Raw genomic sequence first — 18,725 nt, forward strand, 5'->3', positions numbered from 1 at the left:
TGTCCTTTACTAAATATCAACTGATCGTAGATGTTAACCACACCTATAAAACGCCTTTGCAGCAACAGTGTTTAGTGCAATCGTTGGGTACTATTGCCTAGCCAAGCTGAGACATAAAACTGCCATCTTAGCAGCTGTCACTTGAAAGGCACCGTGCTGGCGCAGGGAAGTCTGGGTTGAGTAAGCTCTCTATGGGCCTGGAATCTAAGGGAGAGAATCATGCTTAGAACAGGACGGAATAAAAGGTGTTACAAAAATGCATAGGCGTCTGCCATTTAACATCAGATCAGAATGCAATGCGTAGTATAAGACTATCATATGCCTCGTATAAAAACAATGTATAGAGGAAAAACATTCTGAATAACACCTATGATACAGTAAGTTAGCATATGAGATCGGAAGCATCGCCAGCCAATCCAATGTGGGTAAGAAGCTGTGCTGGGAAAATTGAGTATCTGGGAAAAAAGCTAGTTCGACCCTATTAAGCAAAATAGAGGTTCATGTTGTAATAAATAAGCATTTATTTGAGCAAAAAGAATTGCAACCTGGAGAGACAGATTCAGGTAGGAAGCCAAACTGTGCCCTGAAGGAATAAAGACAGGCTGGGTTAATAAAGGCAAAAATCAGGAAGTGTAAATCTTCAATGTAAATGAAGGATTGCTGTCTAGGTTAACGGGGATTGTCAGTTCCAATATGCAAACAAGGGAGATGGTTAGTAGCTACAAGAAGGAAGTGAAGTCCATGTGTCCATGTAGAAGTTGTTCCAGGATATTTTAAAAAGTGAAATGTGAAAATCCTGATAAAATGTTCACTCAGGCAAAGCACCTAATACTCCTAACCAAACTCCCGGTACAAAGCCACCTCCCCACCACCACCGAGCCACCATGGATGCTCGATAAAAGGAACAGTGTAAAAATAAATAACACCCTGAGTCACTACTGACAATTAGCAGGAATGCTGTGCACTCTCACAATTTCGAAGAATTGTTGCTACAAAGAGCACATATGTGTTCGGAATGAAAGAGGCAATGAGTCCAAAACAGCTGAACAGCAAAGGCTCCTTCCCAAACTCACAGACTAAGAAACCCCAACAGAAGATTCCAAAACCCTCTGTTTCAGGAAGTTGAAAGCATCCAGTGGAAAGGCACTTATAAGAAGCAGAGGAAAACTACCGTGGTGTTACTGAGGGCTTCCTCCTTTCCCGGGTAGCTGCAGCAAAGGATGTCACAGAATCTCCTGTCAAGTACAGAGAGAGCGAAAACAAGTAAGAAGAGTGGTAAGTTAGATACAGAGGAATTGTTCAAAGATTTAAAAGAATATTTCATGAAACTCTAAGCTAAAACATTAAGAAATATACATATAAGATGATTGAAATTTTCTAAGCCAAGTGGTTCAACACTAAAGCAATAAGCATGAAAAAGAACTTAGGTTGACAAAAACTATTAATTCCAAGAAATGTGCAAAATCTAGACAGTTTTAAGTATAAATATTTTCCCAGAGTTTAGAAATATAAGAAAACATCTCAATTATTTTTTGAATATTTTTAGGATTCAGAAGAAGTTGTCCATTATCAAAATCTTTATTTAACATTGCCTGGATTGTCTAGATAATTCAATAAGACAAGACAAATACAGAGAAATAATTATTTAGTTTGTTTGACGTCAATCACTTTATTTGAAAATTCAATTAGTGATTTAACCTTATGATTCTTTTCTTGCAAGGGTAACTGATGAGGCCGAGAGTGGCCACCATGACTGCTAAGGCAACCGCAGTGGCCAGTGTTTTCAGTTCCATTAATTTTATAAGCAAAAGTGAATACAGTAGCCCCGCCTTATCCATGGTTTCATTTTCTGCTTTTTAAGTTACCCACCATCAACCACAGTTCAAAAATGTTAAATGGAAAATTCTAGAAAAAAAAATTCATTTTTTAAATTTAGGGCTATTCTGAGTAGGGTGATAAAACCTCAAGTGATCCCATCTAATTACCTCCCAACAGCCCTACCTCCAAATATCACCACTCTAGAGGTGAGATTGCCCTGGCTGGTTTGGCTCAGTGGATTGAGCGTCGGCCTGCGAGCTAAGTGTCGCTGGTTCGATCTTCCAGTCAGGGTACATCAGAGAAGGAAAACTCTGACTCCAAAAAACCTCCGCTGCCTTGCGGCATACCTCTTCAGGGGAAAGGCTAAGGGAGTAAACCCCGACAGAAAATCCGGAGCCGGAGTCCCTAAGGCGGTTTGACGTTGTAGTCAACACCGGCAACTCCTGCGGCGCACCTGAAGCCAAGCTGTATTGACTCTGTCTTTCCCTTGGACCCTTCAGCTGCGAAGAGAGCGGGGGTCTGCTGCATGGGCAACAGCAGACCCTCCATATCACCCTGCCCAGGCTCTGTAGCTTCAGCGTCATCGCAAGATGTCGATTCAACACGGGAGGAGACAGATACCATGTCACTCCCGAGTCGGACTGCACAGCCATTCTCGGCGGTGCAGATAGACTCTGAAGAAGCTACACCATCGTCTCTTGAGACGGACGGCTGCCGACGAGAGGTGAGATTTCAACATATAAATTTAGGGGGGATAAAACATTTAGTACAAAAAATAGACATTTTTACCAAATTAAAAATATTCTTAAAAATGTTAATATCTGCTGTCATCATGATTTCGGTGAGATGTACATGCCCATAAGCTGTTGGTATGAGTGTAAGCAAGTTGGCCGTCTGTCTCTAGAGTGTTAACTCTGCATTCTTTTTGTTGAAGCAAATCCATTTCTAGAAATCTATCTTAAGACATTGATAAAAAGATAAAAGATTTTCATAAGATAATGCTTACTGTAATTCTATGTTTAATAGCAAAAATATGAAAGTCTAAATGTCCAACAAAAGAGAAATGATGAAAATAATTATAATAGAGAGATACTGGAATAGTAATCAATTCTTAAAAGTAATCTTTCTGGAGATTACTTTTACTCCATAAAAATCTTAATGACTTTTTTAAGAAAGAGAGAGGAAGGGAGAGGGAGAAAGAAACATCTATTTGTTGTTCCATTTATTTATGTACTCATTAGTTAATTCTTGTATGTACACTGACCAGGAATCAAACCAGCAATCTTGGCAGCCTCTAATGACACGTCTTAAGTAATAAAACTAGGCTATGACATTCTTTTTTAAACATTGGGATTTAACTTGTGAGTGAATATTAAACTTCACATGAAAATACTTCAAAATGATAACATTTATCCCAGAGTGATAAAACTATAAATCAACTTGCATTTTTGTAATAATATATTTTTATATTTTCATGTTTTTACAAGGTACATGTTTTACCCTAATAAATCAGAAAATCAATGATATAATCAGAATGATTAAGATTAAGATTAATTTTTCTTCAAAACCAAAACTTTAAAACTCAGCATATTGTCAGGAAATAACCGAGTCTTCATTTTCTCAGTTCATATTTGATTTCTAATAGCTACTAGTTTATTAATATTTGTCTCACTTCTCTTTTTACTGAACAACTTTTTAATTCAATATCTTAATAAGTTTTTGAACAATGACTTTCATGTTTTTTTAAAGTGCCCTGTTTTACCTAAGCTTTCTTTACTTTATATTCTTTTCTTTTATTCAGTCCAAAACCCTGCCCACATGCATAATGGCATGCTCGTTATCTTCTCTTTGAATTCAAGTAACAAGAAATTCACTTTTTACACGTTTTTTTTAATAATAAATAAATCAGTGGCTTCAAATCTTGGTTTTACCAACTGAAATCATTGGGAAGAAAATGAAAGGTGAACAGTTGTTTTCATGCATGTGAAAGTATATTTTAATAATCACAGGTTAGCAACAGCTACTACTATTGTGCTGAGCAATCATTGGCCTATTGACTCCTCTTTCTGACTCCTGATAAAGGTACTAGGATCAGCTTCAGTGTACAGGTGAGGAATCTGAAGCACAGAGGGTTCGCCATCCACCCTTGCTTACTCAGTGGTACAGGCAGTGCTGGGACTCGATCCCAGCCAACTTTGTCCCCATGTCTGCACATTTGGCCACGACATGGGCTCTTATCACACCAAAACCAGCCATAGAATCTCCCATCAGTTTCCAAGAACTCAGCCTTTAGGAACAAAAGAAAGTTGCATCCTCCTTTATTAGAGCCCAAGAAAATAAATTGCTCATATGTTGATACCATCAAACAGAGTCTCTGGCTTTTACTGGCAGTGGATTTGCTGCGGTACATTAGATAACTTTGCCCAAATTCAATAAAGGGAATGACAGAGGGAATATCAGAGTCAGAATTGACGTAATTGGTCAATGGCAAGAACAATAATAAAACATTTTATCACCTTAAGATGTAAGTACCATATAACATCAAGATATGAATTCATAACAGAGTATGTGTGTGTTTTTGAGGTACTGTGTATCTGTCCTGTGAAGTATCTTCAATTCATCATCCAACTTCACACTCAGACCTGCAAAGATGCTCTAGGCAAAGGATGTCACTCCAACTGATCTGTTTGTTACTGTATAACAGCATATTTTCTGTGCATGGCCCAATATTTTAGAATTAAGCTAGAACACAGTACAAAAAAGATACGATATTCAGTAAAATGTCCATAAAATCACCCAGCTGCACCAGAAGCAGTTTTTATGGTTCTCAAAAAACAGCATCGGATTCACTGGAGCAATAAAACAGTTGCGCTTATACAGCTGACATTTGTTGAGCGGAGATAAATGTTCCTTCAGACTCACAGAGCAACATATCTAAAGTAACAAATCAGGGTAGAGCTGTGAGTGTGTGTGTGTGTGTGTGTGTGTGCGTGTTCATGATCCTGCTTCTACTGGTTGCTCTGACAATTCGAACCCAGCTGTTGTGCTGTGTGGTGCCCTGACCTACTCATCACAAAACCAGCCATTTTTGGCAACCCTGACTAGTCACCCTACACATATGCCTGGTGATTTCTCTTTGATTGCAAGGGGCTCAAAATAAGCCATTTCTCAGGTTTTTGGTGTCTCCAGGCCATTTCTTAAAGCACCGTGGCCTTGGGCTCTCAGATGTCTTCATATGCCCTTTAGATTGTATTTAGAGGTTGACTGAAATCTAATTATATTTTCCATCAGACTGAGTAACAAGCTCTAAAGTGGTTTTGAAAGATACCAGCAAATGTCTTAGACCACATCCTAGAGATAATGTTGGTGTTCTCAGGATCATTTTACCATTAGGCCCTATTGGTCTGGTAGCTAGCAACTACTAGTTTCACAGTAGCTGAAAAGGAAAATTTGAGATCTAGAAAAAAAATGACTCTGAAATATAAAAGTAACTAAAACTCAACATTTTGAATTGTATAATTTCTGCAGATATAGCATTATTCCATCTTGTAAGCTGCAACTCAATTATTTATACATGAATTACATTTAATTAGTGATATTGATATATTTTGAATGAGATATAACACGCAATTGTCCTCAAATTTGAAAGAGCTGATTACTTAAACCCTAATTTTATTAATTGTAGGCTTGTCACAGTTCTTTATTGTGGTTCTCCAGATGTTAAAGTTTATGAGTTATTCATTTAACAGAAGTAATATGAGTCATTATGGCCTGTGAAAGAAATAACTAGTTTAGATTAAAAATTAACTACTAAACTTGCTTCCTACTACCAGTTAAACAAGGAAAGTTAGAATAAAATTGTTTTATGAAAATTCTACTACCAAACTGAAACATTTTATTGGATGCTGAACCCCATACTATATTTTTATAGCTCCCCCACCAAAAACATCTCTTTTTTCAATACTTCTATTTGATCCATGGTTCTCAACCTTGCCTGACATCAGAATCAGATGCTGGATTTTTAAAATGATACATACCCAGGCTTCACCCAAGACCCTTGAATCAGAATCACAGAGGTAAGCTTGGGCATTTATTTATACTATTATAAAAAGAATTCGCAGATGATTCTGATGTGCTACCATTGTGGAAAATAAGTAATCTAACAAGTCGCAATCACCACATTTCACTAAGGACTTGTCATCAAAATTAGCTTTATCGATGTTGCTTACAGGATTGTTAAACATGCCATGTGTCCAATGATGTCATGTTTTCAGGTGCCATTGCTGGTTATGTTGCTGCCTTATTTGAACTTGACTGTTTTTCCCATACCACCCACTGAAAGTGATATTTTCTATAAGTACATGAGATATATCAATTTCCCATGGGGACTGCACCTCCACCCAACAGAGTAAAAAGCCACTGTTTTACTTCTTCAGTGCTGACAAGGGATCCAGAGAGAGACACTTTATCTTTTCTGATAGTTCAGGAGAGGAGAATCAAAAGTGTTCTCTCCCCACAGTACTATCAAAACCAAACAAACAGAAAACAAATTAGCTCATCTAATTTCTAAAACAAGGACACATTAAATAAGAAACATTTGAGATAATAAACTAAAAATATTATCTATTAAAAGGTAGACATAGTGCTTTGAACGTAATGACTTTAGGCTATTTTCTTAGATTCTACAACCTTAGAAGATTTTTTTTTAATTATCATACTCTGTAAGAATGCTTACCAACATACAATATAAACTTTTCCCAAATTCTAACATCAAAGTAATGATGTATTTAAAGAAAAGGAAAATGGTAGGCTGAGAGCTTTGTATTCCTACTAATAGCCTGGCACTGTCAAAATAATACTTTTAAGTTAGTGGGGTTTTTTTAAAAACCTTCTGTATTAGGTCCTAGGGCTGCTATAACAAAGAGCTCCAAACAGCATGGCTTAAAACAACAGAAAATTAATCTCTCAAATTTCTGGAAACCAGAAATCAAAATCAAGGTGTCATCAAGGTTAGTTTCTTCTGGACACTTTGAGAAAGAATCTGTCCCATGCCCCTCTCCTCCCCTGGGGGTCACTGGCGCTCCTTGGCATCCCTCGACTTGTAGATTCATCCCTCTAAACCTCTCCTCAGTCTTCACATGGCCTTCTCCGTGTGTGTGTCCCTGCACCTACACTTTGCTGTCTTATAAACGCATCAGTCACTGGATTTAGGGCCCACCATAATCCGGCATGACTAACCACATAGTGTACCTGGAGAGACTGTGTTCCCAAGGAAGGTCACATGCATAGGCTTGAAGGTTTGGACTTGAGTGTATACTTTGGGGGGCACAATCCAATTCTCAACACATCCCTAACCTGTCTAACTTACCTTCCTGCGTCCAACCACATTCAAACCAGGTGACCTTGATCATCTGTAAAATTTTCCTTAGCATTGATCTGTTTTTTCTATTATATGTAGACTGACCATAATGAATGTAACTGTAGTCTAAAGATAATATTCATAAAAAACACAAATAAATCTAAATATTTTTAGATTTCCATTTTAGGTATTAACTAGCCAGGATAATTATGGCAAATAAATGAATGGCCATTGGAATGCATAGCTGGAAGGAAGGAAGTTCCCCTTTTCATTGAGGGTAAAACACTCATCATCACATCCTATGCGCCCAGTGTGACCCAGCACTCACTCCCATTCTCTCTCGAAGACTTCACCCACCACCCAGCTCAAGTACCCTCCCTCTCAATCACATCACCGTGTGAGCTGATCATAGAATGCCATAGCGTGAATGCCTCTTTCCTTTGGGGAACAGTTTTTAATGCTCTCAGTTTCTTAGTCAGGCCCCCCTCACCAAAACCCGCTACGACAAAGGTTTTTATCCTCTTGCAGCCACAGTGCCCTCACAGCAAATAATAATATGATAATAATAATAATAATAATAATAACAAATGCCTGAGTTTAGTTTACTGGAGTCACACCCAGAGTTCACATGGGGTCCAACAGATGTCACTGTGTTTCCTTGAAAAATTAAACTATGCCGGGGGCCCTGTGAGTTTGCTGATGTCCCTTAAGCTGCACAGCAGTGTGGGAACCATGCGCTAGCAGTGCCTCCTATCAAGACAGGACCTTTGTCTCTCCTGCTTGCTGCTGTACCCTCAGGCCCAAGACAGTATCTGGCACATAAGTTATCATTATACCACAGAGCACAGTTTGAGCGGAAGACAGACCTGCGTTCTCTTCCACATTTCCCTACAGCCAAGCCAGGAGACCTTAAGCAAACTGCTTAGGATCATTCAGCCTCAGTTCACTCATCTGTAGAAGAGTAATCATGAGGATCAACTGTGGCAATGTATATAATTACTATTATGTACGGCCAGCACATAGTACTATCAACCACTTACTGAAAACTCATTATCTGGTCCCAAACTAATTTTTTTTAAAATGAACAAATTGAACACACTAAAGATCTGAATGATTTACTAAAGCCGCCAGAGCTAAGGCTAAAAAAAAAATCTATGGTAAGCACCAGATTTTCTAAATCTGGAATACTTTCATTACCTAACTTTGTGCTTTCAGAGCTATAAAAATACTAGATTTTTCTTCCTTCTAGTTCTCAATGTTATAAGTGTTAATGAACCTCAGTCCAGGAAATGACTTACTTTAAAATCTGTCTTGAAAAGTAAGAAACAAATTCTATGTATGTCCTTGTTTCAAGCCTCGGACTCTCATTCCGTTTAGATATAATATATATGATGTGCATATACATATGCGCACACACAGATATACACACATGCATGTTTGGTTTCTGTCTTTCTTTTCAACTTTATTCTCTTCAACTTTTACTGTGGCTTCCTCATTTCTCCATAGTTCCTTCCAATACTAACAAGGAAGCCTGGGGCATCACCGGCCACAAGCTTAGTCAACTTTGATAGACGCAACCCAAATTGAAATTTGATGGTCTCATTTAACCAACACTCCACCACCTAGAAGCTTTTAAATTTGGTAACTGTAAGTAGGGCATGCATAACTCTGCCAGCTTTGCTTATGGAAGTAATCCTCCCACCCTTGAATAAAGTGACCTTACCTTCATTGCTGTGAATTAGAGCCTAACTACACCAGGCAAGTTGACAAAGCCAGATGTAGGTGTGCCTACCTTTAACTCTGACAGAGTCAACTTAGATAGAATCAATGCTATCCAAAACAATATGATTTTATTAAATATTATTCATATAAAATAAAATGGTGATCATTTTGTTCTTAACCATATTATTTACCAATGAACTCAGCATTTCCTTAGATATTTTAATCTTTCATTACTTAGTTTTATTCTGCAGAATTGCATAATCTATGAATTAATCTTGCCTGAATAAATTTTATGGATAGACCTTTTGGAATAAATATAATTTTTAAGAATCACTTTATTTTGTAAGTATTTTCTATACATCTCAAATGCAATAGGAATTATTTATTCTAAAGTATTTAATACCAAGAATGCTGCTGTATCATAAACTAAAGCATAAAATTGGAAATCATTGTGAACTTACTTTGAATATGTGATAAACTTCGTTGTCTAATGCTGTGATTCATAAAGCTTTACTCAAAATCCTGTGGACCAACACTAGAAATGTTACCATCAGTTTTTCTGACTAAAAGTATAATAACTTTTATTTTTAATGTCAGCAGTTTGTGGCACTTGGAGTTTTCTCTCAAGTATTCTAATTTTTTCAAGAATAAGTAATACTGAAGGAAGTTCTCCTCCCACATAGTGGAGAGTGAGCTTTAGTTTTCTCTGTCTTAGCAGGACTTCCCTTTGCAGTTAAATTATCCCAAAGTGCAACAAAAAAATAAGAATTACAAAAAAATAAGAATTACAAAAAAATAAGAATTTCTGTAAAGTAATACATTGTTAATATTGTATAAATGCAATAATCTGACATAACAATGTTAGTACCACCAACTATTTTTAAAGACCTGTGTATCAGTCAGGTTCTGTGAGTTATTTAAAATCATATCCAAACAGATTAGTGAATGAGAGGTCAATTCCACAAATATCCCCAAAATTTTAAGTAGTATCTCCTCCTCTAAACATTTCCAATATGAATATATTAAATAAAATAATGCTATGAAGAAATAGCATAAGAAAGATGAACATTGTTAGAAATCTTGATGATCATGTCATTTAGTCTCCTGTCATTTCTATCCTCTTAAAAGCAAGACCCTTTCATGTTTCAAATACTATGAGTTCATGGTTATGCAGGGGAAAGTAATTCATTTTGTAGTTGACTCTCTATTAAAACCAAGGGGAGAGGAAAAAGAGTAACTTTACAGTGGAGAAATTTGACAAACACTACCTCTGCCAGTTGATCAAGTTCAACATCAATAACCATGAGTCATATTGATATTATGTGCTCTTGACATGATATAATGAAAATGACACTTCTGTGGTTTTCTTTTCAATAACCCAGAACCCCGATCTTATCATGAGAAAAATATCAGACACATTCTAGTCATGGCCATCCTACAGAATATCTGACCAACACTCTTCAAAATTGTCAAGATCATCAAATGCAAGGCAAGTCTGAGAAATTGTCACAGCCAAAAGGAGCCTAAAGAGACATTACAGCTAAATGCAATGTGGTATCTGAATGGGATCCTGAAACAAACAAACAAAAAAAGGATTTTTAGCTTTTACTGAAGTAATCTGGATAAACTATAGACGTACTTAATAATAACATACAGATACTGGGTCATTAATAATATTAATTAATTAAATATTGTTCATCTAGACTATTGTAAGATGTTAATAATAAGAAAAATTGAGTGGGGAATATATGAGAACCTTCTGTACCAGCTTTTCAACTTTTCTGTAAATCTAAAACTGCTCTAAAAAATAAAGTTCATTATAAAAATTTCCCAAATGGCTCCACATGGAAAGAAAAAAAAAGTGCAGACCTAAGACCCATTTACCCAAATTCAATAAAACACTAGTTATAGCAGTTTTCCTTGGTCATTTGTAAAGAGAATATATGGCTATTCTTTATCCATGTAGATTCATTCTTCTATTTTCCAACAAACTAACAATGAAAACATGTTAAATTATATTCTGAAAAGACAAGTCAGATAGGGAGAGATAAATTTAAAAAACCAAATTATCAAGGAGATGTAGATGAGTAGATTAATAATCTAGGTATAGATCAATCTAGATTAGTAATGTCCTGCTATTACTATTTCTAATCATCGATGAGGTCCTAAAAAGTAGTGCTCTTTCTCACCTTATGCCGTTTGGGCCTAACTCAACTTCCATCTTAAGAGGCTATAAAACCATAAAGCAAGTCAATCATATGGCACCCAAATTAGATTAGACATCTATTTTATTTAAATAAAAAGACATTTGTTGAAATAATAATACTCCACACATCAGTAAAGATGGTATTGGGGCTTGGCACATTGCCGCACTTTTTTTTTAATGTAAAAATGTGTGTGGAGATATAAAAAAAAACCACTGTGTGTGGAGATAGAAAATGCACCAATAATAAAAAAAAAAGAAAATGGCTCAATAGGTTCTCGCAAACTGAATTCATCCATGAAATAAGCTCCTAGAAACTGAGTATTATCAGAACAGCAGAAGTCCCAGCACCCAGTTCCAGATAGAAGACCCAATGGCAACCACTGTTTCCAAGTCTAACAAAATCAATTAATTTTGCCTGTTTTTTGAACTACATATAAATGTAATCATGCTGTCCTCTTCTGTTTATGGGTTTATTATCTAACATTGTGTGTCAGCTTTATCCATGTGTTCATTATTGTTGTTGAACTGTGTTCCATCATCTGAATATGTAGCAACTTATATATCCAGTCTACAGGGCATTGGGATTGTTTCCAGTTGGGACTGTTAGGATTAGTATTGCTATGAAGATACTTATAATTGCCCACTACTCTCTTCTTGACCTTATTAGTTTCTGCAAACCTGAAGTAATACCATTCAAAAAAAGCTATGACCACATCCTTCTCAGTCTGTCCTGTAAGGGATGACACTTTTTCTGTAAATGTAGGCAGGCAAAGAAGATGGATGATGGCATTGAACAGAGTGGTAGAAGAGACTTCAGGCAGCAGGGAAAGCTTAGCATTTTCTGGTGCCAATACGGAATTGATTAGTGTAACAAGTGAGCACTCAACGTTAAAAGCAAGGAGTCCTGAGCAAAAACGCATTCCCATTCTTTGACATTTTACCAAGCTATTGCTACAAAATATCTTTGGACTAATAATAAGACCCATTTCATTTGTTCCAAAGACCATTTTCAAGAAGAGTGGAAGCATTTCAATTTCACTCCAGGCGCTAAAAATTGTAGGTTTCAAGTGTTATGTATATGTCTATGTGTATTTATTCAAATGCTCACATCTGAAGCAGAATCTTGTAGATTACTGCATAATCCAGTTGGCATAGAAAAATATCCTTCAGAATCCCCAAATTTGTCACTGAGTGTCATTTGAAACTTTCCAAGTGTAGTTTGTTCACTGAATTCCGGGTGAGAGTCTATGAGAAAATGTTCAAATATGCAATCCAGGAAGAAAGATTACTCCAAAGAAAAGATATCCCTTGAAAAGATGAGGAACAAACATTAAAAATTCCCCAAGATGATGGCCTCAATGTGTATCATGCATTATGATTAACAGTTCTTATATAGAGCAAAAGCACCAAGGCGGGGCACCAAATGTTGCTAATGAACAGATCTGGGCTCTATGAATTCTTATAAAAACATAGAACTCTACAAGCTAGGCTTACATGTGTGACTCATAATGTGCTTTCTGTATTTTGAAGATAAAAGGAAATTCTTAGAATCTTCAAGGCAGGATACTGTCTTTTTCCCAGTATTTCCATCAAACCCAAGTTACTACAACAAAGGAAGATGATCTAGGTGTCAGCCGAACAAAGGGTTTACACCATGTATCTCATTCCTAATCACTCTTGTGACTGTGGTCAGCAATCCTTTTCTTGGTCTTCTCCCAAATATTTCCCGGCCCCACAATTTCCATTTTTGAAGTTTCTAAAATATTTTGACATAAACTATTCTGTAACTAAGCCCACAGAAAAATAGTAAAATAATCCCAGGGGAGAAATGGGCATAGTTAGTGTTAGGTATGAACAACAAACAATATGTGAACATAAGCAAACCATTAGGGAAAATCTCCATCTTTTCTGACCTTTTTATTTTGATATAACTGGCACTGAAAACATACACTGCAGTATGCAGAAGGTAATACATCAAGTGACAGAGCAGCATGTGTCCCAAGACACCACAGCCTTTGGAGATACATGAAACGATAGCACAAGTCCCTGAAAAAATTAAAAATAGGGGCATTCTGAGTCTGAAAACCTTTGGGGAATTGAGAATATCTACAAAGGCAATTTATACTTTCTGCAGCTTACAACACTGAGGGGGTTTAAGGAATGTACATTTCATACACTTCTTCTGTAAGACTGGTTAACACAGAGGTCAGGGTGTTTTCTTTACAGCATGTCACTGTTGTGGAACTATTGAAATTGCACAGATTTCAATGCTAGAGGGAGAATAAAAATGTCTTTGTTACATGTTGGATAACAAGCATCGCAGATGAAAGATCAGTAGTCAATGTTTGGAGGAGGAGCCTAGAACCCAAGCTTTTAGAAATAATGGCATAAGCCTTTCTTCTGCAAAAATAATAATGTGGGAATGAGAAGGGGCTCCCAGTTTGAGAGGCCAGAGAGGAGCAGATGAGCCCAGTCACTGGGCTTAAAAGTCAGATTGCATAACAAAGCAACTCTTTCCATAGCTCTAGAGGACTGTGCATCCTAACGGCAACTCCAGACAACCAACCCATTGTCTGATCCATGTTGTCTTTTGGAGTGTGTGAGATTGTACTGAGAAACCATGAGATCGCCTCCATTCCTCATATGGTTTATCGTTTAAGGAAATGGCAAGAAACAAGCAATTACCAGGAACCCTCAACAACAACAACAAAAAGATCAACAAAGAAAGTATACAAAAAATTTTAATGCTAAGCGTATCTATTGGTAACATTATGCAGATATTGAAAATAGTAGTTAGGGAACTTCTAGGCTAACTGTTATGACATTGACACAGGGATCTAACCACTGTTGCTCTCAAATCCCTATTGAAATGATTAAAGAAAAATAAAATCAAGAAGAAATTGCAACAACACTGAATACAAAGGCAAGATGACTTTCCTATGCCACAATCTTTAAGGATGCGTCACCTGAGGTTTGAAAGATCCAGTAAATTAATCCTTTGAACAACTCAAATTTAAAGTATGAATCCTGGGAGAATGGGATGAATATAGAACAGATAGAAAACATTTCACAATCCTTTTTGTCAGCTACGTTACTCAGGGGAACATACAGCTACATGGAATAAAGAGATGGCCAATGGTCAGTAGCATCAGGAAGGAAGCAGACATTATGCTACCCTCCCCTCCCCCCAAAAAAAACACCTAGAATAAAGGCTGAGGAATTAGAAATGGAGAGCTGGTACTGCCAAAGAAACATCACTGGATCCAGAGAACTGAAATAAAGTCCTTTTATATAGAATGTTCTCTGAGCTGCTGGATCTCCAAGCTGATAATGTCACCTTTCATCAACAATGACTTCTGTAAAATCTGCCAGAAAAGAATTTTATTAACAACTTGTGGATGGTGAGAAGATGCAACATGAAGCATCTCACTGTGTTTGTGATAACCACCAGGCTGGATTGACAGATTAACAAAATCCAACATTAGGCCTGGATATTTATTGTGTAAAGTTAAAGGAATAAAATACATAGCTTGTTATTAATATTACTAGGAAAACAAAGTTAAATATGGCTGAAGAAGGCAAAGAAAAAAGTAAACATTTAGAAATGTCATAGAAAAACAGTAGCATTATAGAAGTAGAAACACCTCAGAAGATATAATCTAGACTGAAGGCAGCTACCCAGTGGCAGTAAGACGGGGCGTGCCCGGGCCTGAGCCGGCTGCGCCGTGTGAACGGCAGGAAGGGCATTCAGTGGTCCCTGGCCGATAACAGCAAGGACTGGAGACAGAGCATCAACACTGCTGAGAGCCACATGGATGTGAAGGATGCCATGGTGCCCAAGGTTTTAGGGAAACCCAGGAGCTCCTAGAGCAAGAGGCACTTCTGCAGCTGATGGTCCCGGAGTGCTCCCGGGATGGGCTGATGTGCGAGCAGTACCACAGTGATAGTGGGGACACTCGCGACATGACCCTCACCCACAGCTACTTTGGGAGCTCACAAGGCCTCCCCAACGAGCTGGCCAGGCAGCTGTGAGTAGTGCTGCAGGGGTCCCTGCTCACTGTCCGCCATGACCTCACCTTGCTGGTGCCAGTTGTCAAGATCATTGAAAGGCAAGAAAACATCAACAGGTGTTTAGTTGACCAGAAAAAAAGCAAACTCTCTGCTCCTCTGGGGAAGCCCAAGAACTGGAAGGAGAAGATGCTTGCCATCTTGGACAGAACCAGAAATACCAAAATCAAGGCACACAGGCAGACACCAGGGAGTTCAACAAGATGTGGCTCATTTGCCACCTAGAAATCATAAGGAAGTACATCATACATGACCTCATTTTGCCCAAAAACCTAATGGTTCCGTGTTTCCCTCCCCACTGTGAGATTTTCAGGAATCTCCCAAGCATGTGCCACCAGGTCCTAACAACACAGATGCAGGAGCTTGCATCAGAAGGCCTAGAAGCAAATGAGACTCTGAGCCTGTCAACTTGGGTCTTAAACACCTACCCAGCAGGGCGTGGGAAATGTGGAGCTGGCCCCAGAAGTGGATGTCAATGCCCTGGGCCTTTGCTTTCTCCAGATGTGGTCTCTGAGCTGCTAGACATGTAAATGCCAACTCTCATTTCAAACAGCACAGCCTGGTCACAGGAAGCTCTAGAAACAGGCAAGAAACCCTGAATAAGAGAGACTGAACCTAAAGTCAACCAAGATGGGTACTACCTGACGATACTACCAGCCAACGTCTTCCAGATGTTCAACCAGAATATTCGAGTTGCTGCTCAGATAAGTAAAGATTTGAAAATGAAGGTACTAGTTTTGTATCTTCAGCAAACAAATTCTTTCTTAAGTAGATACAAAGATGAAGCTCAGCTGCATAAAGAGGAGCACAGGAGAAACCGATGGTACCTGCATTGCTACGACCAGTACATGATCAACAACTGCTAGACCTTCAAAGAACCCATAGTCAGCTTAAATAGGAAGTATTTTAAAAACGAAGTGGGAGAAGCCATGTGTCTGAGCCAACCGAGCATGGGTGGGATTCTGGATGCCACCTCGAAGGAGGGCTGCAGCCATGGCTGGGGAGGTCTTCCTGGGCAGGGAAGGGGCACTCCAGCTGTGCACAGAGCTCAGTGTGCACTTACCTCACCCTCAGTCACAGTTAAAAGGCTGTGGCCTTCTGCTACACAACTGAATGAGACTCCTAATAAGTATCAGTAGAACTACCAAAGTGCACTGAAGTAGGAGAAAGATGAAAACTGTAAGAGAAACTATGATAGATATAGAGGACAAAAAAGTGGGTATTTGACATTTCTGAGAAAGAGATCCATGTGCAGTCTTGGTGAGAATATAAATTAGTGCAGCCACTATGGAAAACAGTATGGACTTTCCTCAAAAAAATTTAAAATAGAACTACCATATGATCCAGCAATCCCATGTCTGGATGAGTATCCAAAGAAAATGAAATTGCTATCTTGAAGAAATATCTCCCTTCCCATATTTATTGCAGCATTAGTCATGATAGCCAAGACATGGAAATAACCTAAGTGTCCATCAATGAGTAAAAGGAATATATATATATATCCATCGTCGTCGTCGGCAGCCGTCCGTCTCGAGAGACGATGGTGTAGCTTCTTAAGAGTCTATCTGCACCGCCGAGAATGGCTGTGCAGTCCGACTCGGGAGTGACACGGTATCTGTCTCCTCCCGTGTTGAATCGACATCTTGCGATGACGCTGGAGTGTCCTCTCCAGTGAAGCTGAAGCTACAGAGCCTGGGCGGGGTGATATGGAGGGTCTGCTGTTGCCCATGCAGCAGACCCCCCCCTCTCTTCGCAGCTGAAGGGCCCAAGGGAAAGACGGAGTCAATACAGCTTGGGTTCAGGTGCGCCGCAGGAGTTGCCGGTGTTGACTACAACGTCAAACCGCCTTAGGGACTCCGGCTCCGGATTTTCTGTCGGGGTTTACTCCCTTAGCCTTTCCCCTGAAGAGGTATGCCGCAAGGCAGCGGAGGTTTTTTGGAGTCAGAGTTTTCCTTCTCTGATGTGCCCTGACTGGAAGATCGAACCAGCGACACTTAGCTCGCAGGCCGATGCTCAATCCACTGAGCCAAACCAGCCAGGGAGAATATATATATATATATATATATACATATATATATATATATATATAAAATCTATAATCACATTATGTGTATATATATGCATTTAATGGAATACTATTCAGCCATAACAAGATGAAACCTTGCCATTTAAAATGGATGAACTTTGAAGGCATTATGCCAAGTGAACTAAGTCAGACAAAGAATAGTAAATACTGTATGATATCACTTATACATGGAATCTAAAAAAGTCAATCTCATAGAAACAGAGAATAGCATGGTGGTTGCCAGGAGCTTGGGGTGGAGAAAATGAGGTTTTTCCAAAGGCACAAATTTCCAGTTATAAAATGAATAGGTTCAGAGGTCTAATGTCTCCCAGAACTATGTAATGGTGACTACAGTTAACAACACTGTATTATACACTAGAAAGTTGCTACAGAGTAGATCTTCAATATCTCTACCACACACACACACATAAGATAATTATGTGAGGCGATGGAGGTGTTAACTAAGCTTACTATGGTAATCAATTCACCATGTATATGAGTGCCAAATCATCACACTGTATACCATTGTATACCATAAACTTACATTTTATTGTATCTCCATAATAAACCCTACAGTTAAAATGAAAAAGTAACACATACAAGCAAATTCCCAAAGGAGAAAAAAAGCCACATGAACACTGAAGAGATTTCTAAAATTCTAGTTTCATCATCTCTACTTATAGTATAAGAAAAGGAGAACAAAGTACCAACATCTGTATCCAGAATTTTCAACAAAACATTTGTAATTTCTTCTCCTCTTGGAGGCAGAGATATAACAGTCAAAATGATTATCATTAGGTTACTTATTGAACACATTTTATTTTAAAATGTATGATAAATTAATAAACATTTTATATTTATCAGTAAGACATGGCCAGGAGAATATTAGACTTAGTGAAAATAGTGGCACCAATTAGCCTCTCCACACTTCTACCTGGTAATACTAAAGAAGTGAACCAATGAGAAGAGCCAATGTCTGGTGGAAGAGGCATGGTAGAAATAGACTCTAGTCAGAAAGAATTAGCCTGTTCTGACAGAGACCAAGGTAAAGTCAACAACGTAAGGAGGCTGAAGTTAGAGCTGCAAAAATATGCATCTTCAGATTCTGTTAGGAGAGCCGGCCTAATGAGTTCCGCATAGGAGCTACCTGAGACCCAACTCCAGCTTGACCAGCACCCGAGGGTGTCCATCCAAACTCAAGGAGAAAGTCCGGCAGTGGGAGAATGCGCAAATGGGTAATCAGAGGGACTAGGGTTAACTTTTTATTCTTTCTTATGTTCTCCAATGAACAAATGTGATGTTTCTGTTCAGGAAAAAAAAGTGATTTTTTTAGAAAATGGTGATTGCAGGTAATATGTAACATGGGCCATGTTTATGATATAAATGCTAAAGCAGGTTATAAAACTGTATAAATTCTGTTTACAACTGTGAGGAACAAAAAAGTTGGGACGGAAAGTAAAATTATATGAGCAGTAAGATTATAAATT

General features: G+C 38.2%; 1 pseudogene; it reads left to right on the plus strand.

Moving 5' to 3' along the window:
* Nucleotides 1–14,062: 14,062 nt before the first annotated feature.
* LOC149996546 (exocyst complex component 3-like) lies at nt 14,063–16,286 on the plus strand (annotated as a pseudogene).
* Nucleotides 16,287–18,725: the final 2,439 nt, after the last annotated feature.

This window comes from Furipterus horrens, unplaced genomic scaffold (genome assembly GCF_987537825.1).
Source record: "Furipterus horrens unplaced genomic scaffold, mFurHor1.1.pri manual_scaffold_12, whole genome shotgun sequence".
NCBI lineage: Eukaryota > Metazoa > Chordata > Mammalia > Chiroptera > Furipteridae > Furipterus > Furipterus horrens.